Source organism: Phyllostomus discolor, chromosome X (genome assembly GCF_004126475.2).
Source record: "Phyllostomus discolor isolate MPI-MPIP mPhyDis1 chromosome X, mPhyDis1.pri.v3, whole genome shotgun sequence".
Taxonomy (NCBI): Eukaryota; Metazoa; Chordata; class Mammalia; order Chiroptera; family Phyllostomidae; genus Phyllostomus; species Phyllostomus discolor.
Genome location: NC_050198.1, coordinates 85276882 through 85296317, shown reverse-complemented (window position 1 = coordinate 85296317; position 19436 = coordinate 85276882).

Sequence of the window (19436 nt, the reverse complement as noted above, 5' to 3'; positions counted from 1 at the left end):
TGAGGTCAGAGAAATAATGGGGGCCAGATCATGTAAGGCCTTGTAGTGATTGGCATGTAGCAGGTTCTATATATGTAGTAGGTGTTATTATATAATGTTATTATATTATATATGCATAAGGAGTATAACAACTATTTAAAGTCATTCTTTTCTATGTTGAAAACTATAAAAGGCACAGTGGTGGTACCAGTGAGATTATTGAAATAACCAGGTTAGAGATGATGATGACTTCGTCAAGAGTAACAGCAGTGGAGGTTGTGAATTGTGGTCAGATTCAGGATATATTATGAAGTTAGCACCATCAGGATTTCCTGATTTAGTTAATGTAGGGTATAAGTGAAAGAAAGGAGTCAAAAGATGACTTCAAGATTTTGGTGCCCAAACAACTAGAAGGATGGGATTGTCATTATCTGAGATGAAAACTATAGAGATGGAGCAGATTCTAGGAGACCACCAGCTTGTTTTGACCATGTTAAGTTTGAGATGTCTTTTAGACATCCATGTGGACAGGTAAGTAAGAAGTTGGATACCCAAGTCTAGAATTCAGGGGCAAGTTCCATGCTGGTGTTATCGGTGTAGGGATTGTACTTAAAGTCATGGAACTGGATGAGATCACCAAAAAAGTAAAGATAGATAAAGAGGAAGAGGAGCTGAGTCCTGGAGCACTCCAATGTTAAGGAGTTAAGGAGAAGGATAGGCACATCCCTAGAGATGAAAAGTAGATTCATAGTTGTTAGGGGATACAGAATGACTGTTAGTAGATAAGGACTTACTTTTTGAGGTAATAATAATGTTCTGGAATTAAATCCCTGCAATGACTGCCAACTCTGAGAATTCTAAGAACCATTTAATTATACACTATTAAAAAGGTAACTGTTATCATATGTAAATTTTATCTTCATTTAAAAAAAGGAGTTAGAGAGAAGAGGATGAATCAGCAAAACAGATTGAAGAGCCATCACTGAGGCGAAAAGAAAACCAAGAAAGTAGGATTTCCTGGAAGGAAAGAGAGAAAAAGTGTTTCAATAGGAGTGTGTGAGGTGCTGTTGAGACTTTACCCAGGTTGAGGCTATATCATTACACTTAGAATCATGAAAATCATCGATGACCTTAACAGAAGCCATTTAGATGGAATGGTGATGGTGAAAGCTTGACTGGAGATGGGGATAAAAACCTCTCTGGTTACTGTTGGAGGATGCTAGAAATCCAATTCATTATTTTGAAAACTGGTAAATAGATAGAGTCAAGAATCCCTCCTGTCTTTCTATAGACATGGCACCACTGTAAAACTTTATAGTACATGTAGGGACATTTCTATTTATAGAAGTATTTCCAGCTAATAAGTGAATATGGAATCACAGAATTCTAATATCACCACTTTGCAATCCTCAATGGAAATCTATGCATTAGATTAGTAACAGTAATAGCTGCTAACATCACACTGGAGGGAATTATTATAGCTATGTCTCTGAGTAGGTGATAGGGGGTGGGAATTTCATGAAGAAGTGGAAGAATTGCCCTTAGAAAACAAACACTTCTTCCACTATAACAGATTTGGGCACTTTTGAAAGCTCTTTTTATATTCTTCTTGCTTCTATTTTCTTAATAAAATATGAAACTAGATCACCTACTGAAAGTGAAAATAGAGAAAGAGGTGCTGGAGTTTTGAGGAAACAGGAGTAAATGTGACAGTGTTCAATTGGAGTTGGAGAGTGAATATTTAGGGAAATGGTTTGGTTGCCAGGCAACTACAGGGACCTACTTGTGGTTAGTAGTCATGAATTTAAAGTGAAACCAGATATCATGATTTTGTATTTTCCTCAGCCACACTTCAACTGCAGGTGCAGAGCATGGAGAGAGGTGAATGAACTTAACTAGGTTTGGGGTTTTGCCAAGTAAGTATGTAGATGTGAGAAGGTCAACGAGTTGGAGCACACGTGAGTGAAATACAGTGATTGAGTAGAGAATGTAAGCTTGATAAGGAGGAAAGAGAGGACATCAACAGAGTGAGGAGGAGTGAAAAAGTATAGGATCAATGAATGTGAAGTCTCATAGGGTCAAAAATAGTTGGGGTCACTATGGGAATGAGCTGGACAGATAGGAGATGCTAGTATCCTATCTAGCCTTGCAATGAGACACTGAAAATTTTGGTAAAAAATTAGTAATGATCAGGTCTAAGGTATGATCATGGAATTGAGTGGCTGATGTGGGGCAGGGGACAGACAAGACCACTAGAAGAAAGGAGATCAAGGAAGTGAAAGGCTAGTGGTGAAAGGCTCTTCTTTGTGGGTATTGAAGTGGCATGGTGGTATTAGTAGAAGAAGTTGTAGTTGTGGTGACAGACCCAGTACGTGTCATTGTTATTGCTGTTATTGGGAGGAAGGAGATAAGTACAGTTCTGTGGAGTTCAGTCTCCCCTTCAAAGAGTTTTTCTCTGGCTATCCTGGTTAAGTGAGCCTCTGTTATACTCTGTCTCCTCCTCTTCCCATCACGGTGCATCCCATTACCCTATGTTGTTTTCTTTTTTTAAAGATTTTATTTATTTTATTTGTAAATGGAGAGGAAGGGAGGGAGAAAGAGGAGAGAAACATCAGAGTGTGGCTGCCTCTCACGTGCCCCCTAGTGGAGACCTGGCCTGCAACCCAGGCATGTACCCTGACTGGGAACTGAACCAGTGACCCTTTGGTTCGCAGGCTGGCACTCGATCCACTGAGCAATACCAGCCAGGGCCTATGTTGTTTTCTTTAATGCACTTATCACTATCTGAAAATATCATACTTATTCAAGCATTTCATTTCTTCTTGTCTCCTTCTTCCACTGTAATGAAAACCCCATGAATTTGTCTTCTCCAGTGCTTTATTCTCAGGGCTCATTCAGTGCACTTAATAATAGGCAGTTAGAAAAATGGTGAAAAAAACAATAAATTTAATCATGAGTGTGCTGCTTCCTCAGTGTACAGGGAGACTCTTTATGAAGCCTTTGGAAAGTTGGGTGAACAGAATGCATCTAGGGAAGGGTGAGCCTGTGTTAACTCAGGATGAAAGGCTCTGTAAAGAGGGTTTTACAAAGAGTTGAAGATCCAGTTATGAGTCTTCAGTTTTTGTGAAATATGGCCACTTTTTTCCTTTGAGACAGTGTTGGGTGTTACATTTTCAATGAACATAGAAACTCACCCAAGTGACTTCCCTGCACAACCCATTAAGGATTCAATCTTAGTTCCCTGCCTGTGGACAAGGAGTGCAATCTTGGGCTGCCCTCCAACCTGCAAAATGTCTCCTATCGTCTGGTGGCTCTGTCTTCACTTTTTCACATCCCATTCTTTTCTCCATTGGCTCTAATCAGGCTTCCACACTCTCTCACCTCTACTGAAATAGCTCTGGTCAAGGACACCACTAACCTTCTGTACCAAATTCAACATTCCATTGTTTCTGCCTCAGTGCTCAGCATCCACATTAGACCCATCATTAGCTCCCTCCTCCCTGAAACACTGTCTTCTCTCAGCTGCTGTGAAGATACATTGGGTGTTCTCCTATTGCACTAGCCACTCCTCTTCCTCTGCTTGACCTCTAAATGTGACAATTAGTGACCCAGGGCTCAGTTCCTGTCCCTCTCCTTTTCTCTGCCTCCATCCTGTTTCTGCTTCTTTCCCTTGGCATTGCCTCTCCACTCCCATGGCCTCAACTGCTGCAACTCCCATGACAGATTTTCCTACACTAAAACTCTTTTTTGGGCTCTAGGCTCCAGTATTTCCTTCTTTCTAGACATCTTCTCAACTCAAAATTTCCAGAACATACATCTTCATCTTGCCTCCATCTCCATTGTATACTCTGTCTCCTCCATCTCTTTAAATGACAACAACACATATCTAGTTGTTCAAACCAAAAATGGGTGGCACCATTGACTCCTCTCTCCTTCACGAACCTCCACTTACAAACCCGTAATCCAGCCCTGTCAGTCTTACCTTCTCAATACCTCATGATTCTGCCCACTTACCTTTATCTCCAGTCACCACTCTGATTCAGGCCAACATCCTCTCTTACCTGGATAACTGGACCCATCTCCTGCCTGATCTTCCTTCCCCCACTCTTCTTCCCCTGCATACTGTCCAATCTTCCCATAGCTGCAGAACAATGGTCTTTTCAAAACATAAATTGGATTATGTCTGTCCCCCACATAACAACATTTATTGGTTCTTCCATTATCATCAGAATACAAATCCCAAATCCATAACATGACCATATATACCTCTCTAGTCTCCCTGCCCATGACTCATCCACCTTTCTCAAACTCTGTGACCCTTTCTTTGTCCCTCAGATATGTTTATGCCCTGTAAGCACTGGCCCTTCAGGCATGTTGTCCCTTCTTTTCCTCACCTCACTTGCACCCTGTTGACCTGGCTAATTTCTCCTTATCCTTCATGTCACAACTTGAAAACCACTTCTTCCAAGAAGTGTACTCTGACCCTCCCACTCAGCCTTCAGAGCAATTGCTCTGCTCTGTGTTTCCAGAGCTTACTACATACCTTTCCTGTTATAGTAGTGATCTAACTGCACTGTAACTGACTGTCTATTTTCTGTCTCTCCATCTAGATTACAAGCTCTGGAGGGAAGGGACCTCTTCTCTTTTGTTACCCTCTGTCTTGCATGTGTCTAGCTCATAGTAGGTTCTTTGCACCAGCTCATCCTTAGATTGGAACATTCCTCACCCTCATCTTTATTTTTTTTAAAGAGTTTTTTTTCTTTTATTTCTTTTTTAATTTTTTTAAAGATTTTATTTATTTATTTTTAGGGAAGGAAGGGAGGGGGAGAGAGAGGGAGAGAGAGAGAGAGAGAAACATCAATGTGCGGTTGCTGGGGGTTATGGCCTGCAACCCAGGAATGTACCCTAGCTGGGAATCGAACCTGGGACACTTTGGTTCCCAGCCCATGCTCAATCCACTGAGCTACACCAGCCAGGGCTCACCCTCATCTTTAAAAGTCTGGCTACCTATCTTTCACATCTCAGGTTAGAGGTCATTTCCTCATGGATACTCTCCTGGACAACCTTATCTGAGCTAGTCACCTAGTTACTTCATCACATCACCCCACTTTCACTCATTGTGTTACACTTGCTACTCTTGGATATTTCCCTTGCTTGTATGGGTTGTTTTTTTTTTTTTTGGCCTGTTTATTGTCTAACTTTCCAGGCAAGAATGTATACTCCATGGCAACAGAGAACTTGTCTATTTTTGCCTCACACTGTGATGTGGCATCTAGGTTAAATCTTGGCACATGGTAGGATGAATGTTGGATGAATAGAAAGAAAGAAAGAAAGAAAGAAAGAAAGAAAGAAAGAAAGAAAGAAAGAAAGAAAGAAAGAAAGGAAGGAAGGAAGGAAGGAAGGAAGGAAGGAAGGAAGAAAGAAAGAAAGAAAGAAAGAAAGAAAGAAAGAAAGAAAGAAAGAAAGAAAGAAAGAAAGAAAGAAAGAAAAAGATTCAATCAACCAAATGCAATCCTCAAAGGAGAGGAGCAGTGCTCAGGTAGAAGTGGTAAACTAAATATAGAGCTCATGAAGCCTCAGCTGGTGCCTAAGATGGGTTGTCAATGGTTGCCTAACGGTCATGGCCTACATTCTCCCGGCATGAATTGCTTCTCTTACTCACAAAAGGAGGACATTGCTGAAGATTTTTAAAATTTCCAAATGGGGCAAATCCTTCAAGGAAAAATGGAAAGAAGTAAAAAACAGTCCCCAATGGCTGAAGAATGGGGTGGCAGAGTGTGGCTTCTCAGAACTGTTAGTAGGTGCTAGAGACTAGTTGATCCATGATGGGTATGGCCTGGGACACAGATGTCACACAAACACTCATGAAAACAAGAATACCATTGGCTAGTGATGAAACCCAGGGTAGGACCTAGCTGTCAAGATGTCTAATGGCTCTTTTGAACAGTTTTAGCTTTTCTGGAGGACAGTGAAGAGGGATACTGGTTAACAGTCCCTGCATTCCATCTCTGTCCTGCCTCTGTCTTCAACCCTCCCAACTCCACATGGTCTACCCTCTACACTTTGTGTCCCCCTCCCCCATACCACCAACGGCAAGAACAAAAAGCCATCATTCCAACTCCAGAAGCCCTGGCCACAGGAACGTATCCAACTTACTAAATCAAGCTCTTTGCTCCTATGAATACTAAGAAGTGAACCTCAATGGACTTCTTGCCAACATAACTTCTCCCTTGCTCAGCCTCAAAGTCGAGGTTCTCAGCTTTCCAGCAAGTATTTCTGCAGCCACCCCATTTCTTTTGTTAAAAGGCAAGCTAAAGAGCTCACTCATGAAGAACCCCTCCTCCACCTCTTGCTTTGGTGGAGAGCCATGCCACTTTGGACATCTCCCAAGGACCAGACTTCTTATGCCAGACGTTTTGTGAACAAAGTACAAGTTCCTTCAAATGCTGCCTGATTGATGGAAGTCCTGTGGGATTCAACCCTTAAAGGATTCCCACCCAAAGACACTTGATGATTAAGTACTACCAGAAGAGACAGAAAGCTCAAAATATAAAACCAAATGCCCCAAAGTCCCATTTGCTTGCTATTTCACATTTGTTGCAAATAATTCAGAGCATTATATGTCCTCTGGTCCAAGAGACCCTGTGTGGTGCTGCCCAAACAATAGAAGATGTAATTCTTACCCTTAAAAGGGTCCAGTGGGGCCAGATTACCATGTGTGCAAAGAACATACTTGCTAATGAAGACACATCTGGCATGCTCAGCATTCTCTCTCTGCACCACGGCCTGTGAGTGGTCTGAGGCTCTTAGCTTTCCTTGGGGACCCATGACACAAAAGACCTGGCTCCAGAATACCAGGACCAGGACCTTCCCCTCAGCCAGGTCTCTAAATAACAGCTCAAGTTTAAATTCTGGTTCCTGGAGCAAGAAAACCTCAGAAGAGCAAAAGTGCCTCCCAATCGAAACTAACCCCCAAGTTAACTAAGAGCCAAATGGAAAGCAGCACCCTAGCCCCCAGAGCCACAGTGGGATGCCATTCCAGGAGCACTGGCAACAAATTTACACTTCTGGCTCTGGTCCAAATCTTCCTCATTTCTTAGTAATCCATTTGATCATACCCCATCATGCAAGCACAATTACTTCAATGGGAAACACAAATGCAAACATGGATCTGAGTAACTCTCCCAAGACTCCAGCAGAACAGAAATCAGTGAAGCAACTGCTCATGAAATATAGACATTTTTGCCCTGGCTGGCATAGCTCAGTGGATTGAGTGTGGGCTGTGAACCAAAGCATCACAGGTTTGATTTCCAGCCAGGGCACATGCCTGGGTTGTAGGCCATAGCCCCCAGCAACCACACATTGATGTTTCTCTCTCTCTCTCTCTCTTTCTCCCCGCCTTCCCTCTCTAAAAATAAATAAATAAATGTTAAAAAAACTTAAAAAAAGAAATATAGACATTTTGAGTGGGAGCCCATGGCTCTTCACAAAAAGAAAAAAAAGTAATGAAGGACCAAAAAAAGTGCAACTTACTTTACTGGTTATCTTTTGCTTCAAGGCTGGCCACACAATATTCTCATTGTAGAATGAGTTTAAGGAAAATTACAAAGCATAAATATGGAACAATAAGTAGGAATTTCTTGGTTTTTAGAAACCACCAAACTCCAGACCCCTTCTACCACAGCAGCCCAGAGCACATAGTGGTTTGTGAGACAAGAGTGGCCACCAAAAGTTGACATGGCCACTGCCTCCATGCTCTCCTAGCAATCCCAGGCCCACCCACAGCATATCACATCCCAGGTTCTAGAGACTCTTTCCCATACAGACTTGGCTGTGAGAAAGGGAACTGAGCAAAGAGTTCCCTGTAGCCCATGGTCTTTTTAGCCAAATGGGTACAATGCAGCAAGCCACAACAAAACCCACTGCCAGTGGCTATAAAGAGATGGGGAAATGCAGGACAGATGGTAAAGGCGTTTGGAGTATGAAATCAGTCCCTGACTAGGGAGGAGAAAGCCACACACTGAGTGTTTCATTTTGTGAGAAATCAAATGGCCCAAATGCTGAAAACACCCACCAACATTCCAAAAGCTGTTTCCAAAATATAATATTGACTCCCAATTTGTTGGGTGAGGCAACCTCTTTTCTCTGAAGAAATGTGTGGAGTGCCTTTTAGGGAACTACCTTCAGAATCTGCAGCCAACTCCTTGAGATAGACTGAGTGCTAGACTGAAATTTCAAAATGTTGGCCAACATTTGATTCATGGCCACTAAGCAGATGTTCCAACAAGGCTGCACTACTTTGGATCCAAAAAGAAGGTGAAGGGAATTTTCCCAGGTGTCATATAACCTGGCTCTGAAGAGCAGCCCAAGATGTTCAGCACACTGGCGGCAGCATCGGAATAAGTGTGAAAACTCCCAAGGGAACTTTCTTGGAAGGGCAACTCATTTAATACATGTAAAAGTTCTGATGTCATTTAATAAATATGAATGCTCTGATATGCTTGTTAAAACTCAGTCTCTACTTTTTGTTGTGCCATGTGTTTGGGGGGAGGGGAAGGGAATGGGGGATGCCACTACATTCATATGCTGTCTTCCTAAGGGGAGGGATGAAGGCTTCAATGCAGGGTTTGACAAACTTTTCCTGTAAGGGGCAAATAGATATTTTCAACTTCGTGAGCCAGATGGGCTCTGTCACATAGGCTCAATTTTGCCTTTGTAGTGTGAAAGCAGCTGTAGACAATATGCAAACCAGTGAGTGTGGCTGTGTGCCAATAAAACTTTATTTGCAAAAACAGCTCAGACTGGATTTGCTCTGTGGGCAGAATTTAGTCCATGGGTATATTTACGCCCCCTGATCTCTGCAAAGTGAGCACTCATTTGTAGTCTTCTTGTTCAACATTTCCAAACAATTTGCTGAAAGGTAAAGAGACAAGCAGAGGTCCCTAGGCTCCCATAATCACTTTTCTTCAGCCATTCTCAATTTAATCCCATGATGTCATTCTGAAATGCAGCGGGTCATTGACAGGGTCACATTACTCAGAGAAAAACAGGATGTTTGACACCTAAAATATTCAGAATAAGCCCAGAGCTCATCTCTGTAAAAAAAAAAAAAAAAAAAAAAGATCTTATATAATGGGGAGCAAGGAGAAAAGGAAAGCAGCAATGGACGACTGAGCGGGGACAGCCACTCACGGAGAAGGTGCTCAGATGGCAGGCCTGCTGCCCTGGAGAGCACATCTCTGCTTGCAGCTGTCACTTCAGTGGACAGATGACTTCATTTCAGCTCCCCCCAAATAAAGGGATCATAATCTCTCACTTGGGAGAAATACCATATGGTAGACGCTTTGAAAAGTTATAAGAAAAGTATAAAGTACTTAAGAGGAAAAAGTTACTTCTAAAAGCATGAAATGTGTCTAGAGAAGGATCAGGCAGTTTCTTTGAAATACCATAGCTTCATAGAAAATCAAGCCTAAACCCATGGGATTAGGCAACAAGAGGGGCATTATCAAGACAAATCAACAGGGAGATCTGTTTCCTGTGTTTACATACCTTTAGTGCAGCTCAAATCCACAACACTTATTAAACAAAACCCTCCCATGACCTGCCCCTGCTGAAATCTCCAACCTCAGTGCCCAGTACTCTATCTTGTACTCCAAGCTCAAAAATACATAACTACTCCTAAATGCCCAAAGGCCCAGGGCCATGTGGCTTCATGCCCCTGGGCATTTGTTCACTGGAGTTCTTTATTTGCACAAGGCCCTTCTAGCCCTTCAAAATTCAGCCTCCTTTGCCTGTTCCCTGGCTCTCCCAAATGTGTTCAGTGCCCTCTCTTCTGTGCTACCTTCATATCTTGTACGTATTCTGTTGTACTTACCACATTACTGAATCATTTACCTGTTATATAACTAATTGATTTCCTCCAGTAGAGTGTAGGCTCCTTGATGTCTGATTCTTTTCTAGATCCCCTGAGCCTAGATAATGCTAGTCTTGTGGAAAGAGCTCCATAAACTTTTGTGGACTTGGATGTCCAATAGATGGGGCACCTTACTTGCTTAGGGGTTCTCTTTTGAACCAGAACTGTATTTCCCAGGGCTGTCGTAGTTAGGTCTCCAGGTTAAAGTCCCTATACCATAACCACCTGTAGCCTTGTGTTCCTTAGCATCAGGCCCCAGTTGACTGAGTCACTGTCGTAGCTCTTTCATTAACTTTGTTAGCTAAGCTCTTACTCACCAAGACTACCAATCCAAACACCAAGAGTCTCCCAGCCAGTTCTTTCTTATTCTTCAGGTCTCAGTTTCAATGCCCTCTCTTCTGAGAGGCTTTTCCTGACTCCCTAGTTTTGGATAGTTTTCCCATTACTCTGTCTTGGTGCATTGTGCTTTTGCTTTATACTACTCATCATAATCTGTCATGACTTCTAATATTTGTTTACTTGTCTATTGTCTGCCCTTTCCACTAGAAGGTTAGCTCCATGAGGATAAGTACTGTCTACCTTATTCACTATTGTAGTCCTGGCCTAGCACAGGATATGGCATTTAGTAGGCATCAGTAAATATCTGTCGAATAAATGAACGCTGTGAGATCTTAGTAACATAACATACCTGGAATGTCTCACACAGAACCCATTGTCTACAGTGATACTTTAAATGTTTTCTTGACTGATAGCTATCAGTCAAGGGAGGAGGGAGGTTGGGACTTGCTTTAAGAAGGTGAAGGCATTAGACAAAGATCATGTGTGTATCATCCATGCGTGGATGTGAACAATGGTGTGGGGATTGACTATGGGAAGAGGAGAAAAAATTGGGACAACTGTAATAGCATAAACAATAATAACTAACTAACTAACTAACTAAATAAATAAATGTTTTATTTAACGATATTTCTGCAAACACACAAATCTCAGGAAACAACCAAGATAATGAAGCTATATTTCCCCACTCCAGCACTTATAAACATGCTTTCCTCCACCTGCAGAGGAATGTAAAGGGAGATGAAAGCCAAAAGGGAGGCAACTGTCCTTTTCATGTACAAATAAGACGTGTGCAGAAGTTGACAGCATTCATATTTCCTTCAAGTGCAGCAGAAGCTAAATTCCCCACAGCTTGAGTAAATGGAACGACAAGAAATGTTTACACATAACCTTAAAAGTGGATGTGACCATACTGCAGAAAGGGAGACAGGCCCGGGTTAGGAGATTATGACCATATAAGGCCCTGCAGCCAGCTCCCAGTGGAGCCTGAGATAATTTGGCACCTCTCAGCAAACACCAACAGGACAGGGTTTTGTTCACAAATAACCCCGGATCTGCTGTCTACATTTTCATCTAAACATTAGGAAAAACCTAATACCGCCGCCCTAAGCATCTCAAGCCTCAAAGACTCTTTAAAGAAGTACTGAAAATAACTCAAAGGCAGCCATCGTTGAAATGCTCATTTGAGACTCCCTGCAGATCTCCCTGAGTTGTTGAGGCAGAGGCTGGGATAGGAGGACAGAGCTCCAGAAACCACCTGAGTTGAGACATGGGCTGAGACCTGCTTCCTTTTCTACCAGTGACCTGTGTAGCCAGGGACTCAGCAAGCTCTTCCTGCAAAGATCTAGATAGCATTTTTGATCTTGTGGGCCATAAGGCCTCTGTCATGACCCCTCAACTCTGCTGTTACAGTGGAAAAGCTTTAGACCATATGTAAATGAATGGGTGTGGCTGCGTCTCAATAAAACTCTCCTCATGGACACTAAAATTTGAATTTCGTATAATCTTCATGTTGTGACATGCTCTTCATTTGGTTTCCCCAACCATTTAAAAGTGTAGTAGTCATTCTTAGGTCTCGGAAAGTATAGAACCAGGCAGTGGGCCAGATTTGGACTACAGGCTGCAGCTGACCGATCCCTGCAGTAGGCAGTGGTGCACAAAGAACACAGTCTCAGGCCTTTGGACTCACTAAGATTTTTTATGCTTACTTTTGCAATTTTTTGGCTAGGTGGCCTTTCACAAGTCAGTAAAACTTCTGAACCTCAGTTTACCCATCTGTACAGATCTGGAATAAAGATTCAAGAAGATAAGGCATAAAAAGCACTCAGTATAGTTCCTGGCACACATAATCAGCACTCAATAAATGTTAACTCCTGTTCTCTGAAATTCCCTTTTATTAGAACGGAGATTCTCCCTTTTTATAACCCTAGTGCCTACCACAGTGTCTGGCCGGCCCACAATAGACACTCATGAATTGCTAGTTGAATGAATGAGAAACCCCATTGAAATGCAGCAACTGATGCCTTCACTCACTAGCTGCCCAGGCTGTTGACTTTTAGTCTGCCTCACTTCCATACTTTTAGTTTGGACTTAGTGTCCTGGTCGGGTCGCCACTGGAGGCCTATGGTTGGGGCTGGACTTTGTGTAATGTCAAGATGTACATGTGGTAGGTGCTCAATAATTGCTTGACAAATGAATGAATGGATGGATGGATGGATGAATGAATGAATGAATGAATGAGCACTAATTGCCTAAGCCAAGTCCTGTGGTATGGTGTTAGAAATAAAAAAAAAAAAAGAGAGAGAGAGAGAGATCTCCCTTTCCCTCTATCCCTAGGGCTCATGATGTTATAGGGGGGTTATTAGGATAAAGAGAACCCCTCTGAAAGTTTGCTTGGAGAGGTAGAAGGTCATTGTACAGCATTACCTGATTGCCTTCTTTTCTTCTCTTCTTTAGCTGCTCCCATAGAGGAATGCTTGCCTGCCCCCCACCTGCCTCCCTAGGAGACACAACTCACACAAACCATTAGGGGCTTTTTCGAGCCAAATTGCTTTCTACTGTACACATTCTCATCCAGAGGGCCACTGCTCCAGCTGCTAAGGTAAAAGAGGGGTTAGCCAATGATTTGGGCCTGGGTGCTTCATGGGGGGAAGCCATTTATTTTTATACAAACAGCATATGGTGCTCATCTACTCCTCACAAGGAGGCTGTGCGGATTCCTGGCACACGGGTAATTTTAAGTTTCAAAGTTTCTCTCGGGTCCTGGAAAAAAACTGCCGAAAACACAGAAAGGAAAATCATCTTGAGCTGTCCACAATAGTCCCTAAACCACAAAGAGCATCATTGGCAGATCAGGGGCTCCAGCAAAGGCCTCCCTGGGGAAAGGCCCCTAGCCTTGCCGATATGGTGTTGGTTGCCCCACCCAGAGAAACAGCGCAGAGATCAATGAGAGCTCTGTGCTTGGCAGCTGCCTGTTGGGCAAGCCTCGGCCTTGGGTGACACCAAGAAGGGGCCTGTGGGCTACGTGAGTACTGACAAGACCCTTAAAGGTTTCCAGCTTTCCTCCAGAGGCAGGCTTGACTTGGCTCCAACTACAAATACTGTCAACCACATCATAGCTGTTTCACAAAAGCACTAAGAAAATGGAAAATGTTAAGGGCCTTTGTGGAAACCAAGAAGGAGCCAAACACAAGCATGGCATCATTTTTCCCACCACCCAAGGAGCCACCTTCCCAAGTCTTGAGGCAGAAAGGGAAGTCATGGGGTCTCATACCCATGAGCAGGCCTCTCTAAACTCCAGAGAGGCCTACAGGAGTCTGCATCTCAAAACCTGCTTTGACCCCTTACACGCATGGCATCAGTTACCATTGATAGAGTGTTCACTGTAGTCCAGGCATTGTGCTAAGTAGCTGTGTGATCTTGGAATTCACCAAACCTCTCTGAGCCTCAATTTCTTGTTTACCTGTAAAAGAATGAGGATAATAGTGCTTATCTCAGAGATTTGTTGTATGAATTTAGTGAGGCCATGCATGTAAAGGTCTTAACCCTGTCCCTGGCCCATATTAGATACTCAGTGAGTGGCAACTATTAATATGATTATTATTATTTCATGTGAAAAATATCAAATGAATAGGATCAAAGGGGAAAATGAAAACAGTCTTAGTTCTGTTTGACTTATGCCTTCCTTCACCCTCACTCTTTTCACCTCCTCTTGGCTCTTAAACACAGACCTTTGCAATTTTCTCCCCCAAGCCCCCAAAGGGCAGGTAGGACAAGAGCCGACCTGGCCACCAGGAAGCACAAACCAATCACTCACAGGTCCGTGTGCCCATCAACAACAGCTCTTAGCAGACTGCCTCTTTCTTCCTCCCTGCCAGGTCCCTTTTCTGTATTTTACATCTCCTTGACAATACAACTTTGGCCTGGCTCTGCAGGACAACACATGAGGCATGCCATAGCAATGTGACAAATAGTTCGTTGGCTCTCCTGCCAGGCTGTGTAGCTGTGAGTCAGAAATGCCAAGGCATTTGAAAACAAAATCCACCCCTTCTGTGGTGGCCACCAAAAATAATGCCCCAAAAGGGACTTTTTCTTCCTCTTCTTGTGAGTGTAAAGCAGAAGGGAAAAAAAAATTAGTGGCAGCAGCTAGTCCAGTTAAGGGCAGGTTTCATCTTGCTGTGTTCATTTGTTCATTCACTTGTTTGTTCATCACATTCTTAGCAACCACCTATGCTTTGCTGAGTAATATGACATGAGATAAGAGGCTTACGGTCTAGTTAGGGAGTCAAACAAATTAAATGAATAATTCTAATCTGTTGTGGTAAGTTTTCTGCCAGAGGGGTGCACAGGGTGTGCTTGGACCCCCAAAGGAATGGGAGTGTGTTGTTTTCATCTGAGAAAGAGCCAGCAGCAATAGCAAATAGGTCTTGATGAAATCTAGAGGAACTCAGCAACCCAGCGAACGAATGCAGAGACTCTGCAAAGGCAGTTCATTTGGGTCACGGTGACTGTGCTTCTGTTTCTTATTCATCCCTGAGCTTGCTGGTTAGGCTCTTGTCTCCAACCCTTGAGAGAGAGTTAATCCTTAAGAAAATTCTCACAATATTAATTTACAAAATACAACATAAAAACACTCAATCCTGTATACAATAGAGATCTAATTTGTACATTTTGTTCCTGTACGTGGGAGTACATATGCATATACAGTAGAAAGACTGGAAGAAAACTGAACAAGACATTAATAATGATTATCTTTGGGAAGCACTTTTATATTTTAATTTTTCCACAATGAACATGCATCTAAAAATAACATTATCTTAAAAATTGTTAGGTTTACAAGTGAAGAGTCTGCATAAGGCTATGTGTTGTATGATTATGTTATTTTAAAATATGTTTATTGATTTTAGAGACACAGCAGATGGGAGAGAAGGAGAGAGAGAGACAGAGAGACAGAGAGAGACAGCGAGCAATCAGCTGGTTTTCATGCCCTCCCTGACCTGGGGTCAGATCTATAACCTAGGTATGTGCCCGACTGGTAATCAAACCCATGATCTTTTGGCATAAAGCAGAACACTCCAATCAACTGAGTCACACTAGCCAGGGCATATTATTATGCTTATCTGATATTCTGGAAAAGGCAAAATTATAAGAACAGAGACCATGGTCACCAGGAGCCTGGGGGTGGGGAGAGCTACAAAAGGACACAGAAATTTTTGGAGTGATGGAAATGTTCTGTATCTTGATTGTGGTGATAGTGACATATACAGCATACCTCAGTAAATCACAGTTTCTTTTAAAGTTAGAATATAAATGACTTTTCTAATTCTATTACCTCTGGAGAATCCAATGGACCTAGGAAGATAATGAAAATTTTGGAGTACATGATCTCCAAAGGAAGATGAAAGAAACAGATAAAGAAAATTTAATATTCCTGTCAGTCTCTTCAAGTTCAGCCTTAGAGAGCAGGGGCTTGAACTTTGTTTTTTGTTTTTTTTTGTTGGTTTTTGTTAAGTCACTTGAGACCAGGGTTTATGTGAAATACATCATTTTTCTTGGTATTTAACAAGGTGACTTTAGTATGAATTCAAGTACATGATTTATAACTGGAGTGATATCTTTATGAAGCATTTACATCTTTGACAACACCTAATAAAACTTTTTATTGGAAACACTGCTTGGATGGTTAGAACAGACTGTCAAAATAATCCCCTTTGGACCAGACACTTCACAAATTGATCATTTGTCCTGCTGCTCTTACCAGTATCCTATCTCGGTTCAATCTGATGGGGAATCAAGAAAAAGGCAAGCCAACGACCTCATTTTCTTTCTGGAGATTGGAGTTTTCATTTACTGCAAAGGACACAGTACAAAGACTATTTTAGAGTAGGAAACTACATGATCCAGAAGCTGGCGAGAAATTAAGATTATCTGCTGAAGGAAAGAGTGCTACCTACGTGAAGAGCTTCCTTCACAGATAAGGACTTGAGGGCCTACTGTGTTTGTTCGTGTCCTGAATTACCAGAGTAGACGCTGGTTTTCAAATTTGGTCATATGCAAATATTTGAGACTGCTTTGTTCTTTCTTTATTATATATTGAATCATTGTCTGTAAGTACTAATATTAGATGCTGTATAACCGAGGTAAAAACTGAAGCTACCCTTTTTGTTTCTTCTTTAGGTTACCATAAACAAAAGAAAGTTCTATAGCATATCACAGCTTTGGAAAGGAAGTGGGCAACTACCTCAACACAGATAAAAGAGCTGTTCCAGTTACTTTTTTTTTAAGATTTCATTTCTTTATTTTTAGAGAGAGAAAGAGGGAGAGGAACATTTGATCAGTTGCCTCTCATACACACCCTGGCCAGGGACCAAACCTGCAACCTACGCATGTGCCTTGACTGGGAATCAAACCGATGACTTTATGCTTTGTGGGACAATGCCTACCCAACTGAGCCACACCAGTTGGGGCTGTTCCAGTTACTTTTTAATTTACCTGTAAGAACTTCTGTTTTTCCTTAGCAGTGGCTCAAATGTGTGGTGCAGAAACTATGTGTACAGATTCTCCTGGTTCAAATAAAATAAGTTTAGAAATTACAGAGAAATACCAAAAATTAGAAAATATTTAAGCAATTGACCCTGGTAAAGGGCATCATGAAAAGATGGCATGGGCCCTTCCCTTTTTAAGGAACAGGTGCAAAGGACCCATGGATATGAACAATAGGGTGGGGGATTGACTGTGGGAGGAGAAGGGGTGGGGCAGGGGAGAGCAAGGGGGGGAAAATTGAGACAACTGTAATTGAGCAACAATAAAATAAAAATTAAAAAAGGAAACAAATGGAGTTCAAACCCGAACTCCTTCCCTTTCCCTCTCTCTCTAATCTGCTCTTCCTCTTGGGTTCCACATCTTGGGAATGGAACTACCACTCACTCAGTCCAGAAACCTGGTAGTCATTCCAAACATCCCACTCTCCCTTACCTCTCATATCTAAGCAGTCAATAGATCTCCCCTAAACCTACTTTTGCCATTCCCTTACTGTCACCATTGTCAGCGATGTCTCCATATTCCTGGATTCAACATATGCTCTTCTGTCTTTGTATTACTTGATCTTTTACTGATTTTGACATTACTGGCCACTCCTTCCTTATGAATATTCTTTTCCTCCCTTGACATCTTTAACACCGGTTTCTTCTTATTTTCCACCAACCTTTCTAGTCATTTCTTCTGTCTCCTTTTACATATTTTTTCCCTTTAAATGTCACTGGTTTTGCTTGGCCTTTTTTTTTCTAGGACTCTTTCTACTATACATTTTCTCTTGGTGATCTCATCTACTCTGAAACTCAAGACCTTTCTCCTGTGCTTCAGGCTTACTGTATTTTGCCCTGTATAATGAGCCCCCACATCTTTGTACCCATGATACATGGGATTATTACACCCATTGTTATACCCATGGCACATAATCATTATACCCATGCATAATGCACATCCTTACTTTCCCTAAAAGATATGGGCAAAAAGTTCACATTATGCACAGCAAAATATGGTGTATGCATAACTTATCTTTTAAGGCTCGATTCAACATCACCTCCTTCAGGAGCTATACATAATAATTCATCTAATTAAAAGTCTGTCTCTACCACTAGACTGTATAGAAGACCATTCTGTGTGGCATGGGCCCAGTTCCCACTCAGAGATGCACAGGACCCACACCCATGGATAGGTTTTCCCATGCGAATCAGGCCTGCATTGTACCTAGGCCACTATGAAACTTGCTTTTGCTAAAACTCCCTCACCCTGAATTGAGGCAGCAAGTGCTTACTGTAACTTCCTAAAGTCTGTGCTAAACCTCCACAGTATGGAGTGTAACTGGTTCAACCACTTTTCCCTTTCCATTTGCAAATATCCTTCTTCTGTGATGTGATTAGCGGCATCCTCTCCTTTGTTTTCTGTAAGAGGTAACCACCTAAAGTGAACTTGTGCATAGTAAATGAGGGCCATCATGTAATGTGCCAAGAAACCCAATAAAGGATGGTCGTGGCAAGGGTGAAGGCTTTTTCTCCTCTTGAGAGAGAAGCCACACTGTCCCTTTTCCTCCACAGGACTCGGCAGTCTGTGTGAATTTGTCGTGTCTCATCCATAATCCTGCAGACCCCATGAGCCGGGGTCCCCATCAAGACAGTGATCTCCTTGAAGGCCGGTAGCATGCCCTATTTTCCTCTGAATTTCCACTACTTAGAGTAGGCACTCAGACAAAGTTTGTTGAATAAGTGAATGATTAGTAAAATCAAGTAATTGGTCTCCTACAAAAGGTAGAGGTTTGAATACCATTGCAGATATTCCTACCAAGGGGTAGAGCTCAGTTGGAGAGAGTACAGTGTAATGAGAGCAAAGTTGCTGGCTCCACGGAGCAGCCAGCTTTGTCCTGGATGATAATCATAGTCTAACTGTAAACTCTGACCAGTCATCCTGAAAATGTGATGTTTAGTCATGAAGAGGAGTGGGTGCAAAGACAGAATCACTACCCCAAAAGGTGATAAGGGTCTAGCCCCAGCAAGTAATCTTCCTTTCCCATTGGTGTCTCCACCTGAACTCCGTTTGTAGGGTGAGACTGTTGTCAGTTCAAGAAAACCTTGGGGAGAGGTAGAGGAGAAACTTCTCCTCTCTTAGTGTTCCTAGGGGCTACAGATCTACCACCATCGGCTACTGGGAAAGACTACAGTGAGCCAATAAAGTTTTCTTCATAAGAAGGGTATACTTTGTGAGGTTCTGATTTGAATATATATATTTAGGTCAGCACATGAGTCTTACAATTTCTGGGTGGAGAAACAAAATTCTGCTGAGGAATGAATGTAATCAATGGTTAATATAAAAGCAATTTTAAGAATACTGGTATTTCTTATCAGGACCAATATTACTTTTTTTTTTAAATGACATCTCTCTGTGGATCATCTTTCTCTCAAGGTAGTTCTGAAGTGACTTTTCCCAATTATCCCAGAGGTAATGAAGACTTCATTTTGGAAACACTGGCTGATGAGCTGGTGACTCACACCTCAGATGAATTAATAAAAGTTAAGAAAACAAAAACCAGATGTTTCCCTCATCTTAATATAAGCATCTATGGTTTCTTTGGTCAGTTACACTGTTAATTGCTGATTTCCTCCTATTGAGGCAAAAATCAGTTTTTGAAAAGTTTTGAATCCCTGCATATTTA